At 27.6% G+C, this 225-nt stretch overlaps 1 protein-coding gene across 1 annotated transcript in view; it reads right to left on the bottom strand.

Moving 5' to 3' along the window:
* Window positions 1-225, bottom strand: part of LOC116844428 — a 22851-nt gene that overhangs the window by 2555 nt on the left and 20071 nt on the right. The gene's annotated exons all lie outside the window — the stretch shown is intronic.

Genomic DNA, 225 nt, shown 5'->3' with positions numbered 1-225 from the left:
ATATATATATATATATATATATATATATATATATATGTATATACACACAAGGTGAGCCATTTTGATCAGTATAAGAAATTATCTCATAGATTAAACGAAATATCAAAAAACATTTTAGACAAAAATTGTAAGATGCGAAGGGGGACATCTAAATATCGAACATCTAAAGATGACATTGACTTTAACCTTGGCGGCTATTGTCAAGGTTATTTCCAAATCACGTTG

This window comes from Odontomachus brunneus, unplaced genomic scaffold (assembly GCF_010583005.1).
Source record: "Odontomachus brunneus isolate Ranch 3 - 2012 unplaced genomic scaffold, Obru_v1 Obru_scaffold_041, whole genome shotgun sequence".
Classification (NCBI taxonomy): domain Eukaryota; kingdom Metazoa; phylum Arthropoda; class Insecta; order Hymenoptera; family Formicidae; genus Odontomachus; species Odontomachus brunneus.
Note: the sequence above shows the minus strand (reverse complement) of the source record. Positions and strands in the feature narration are given on the sequence as shown.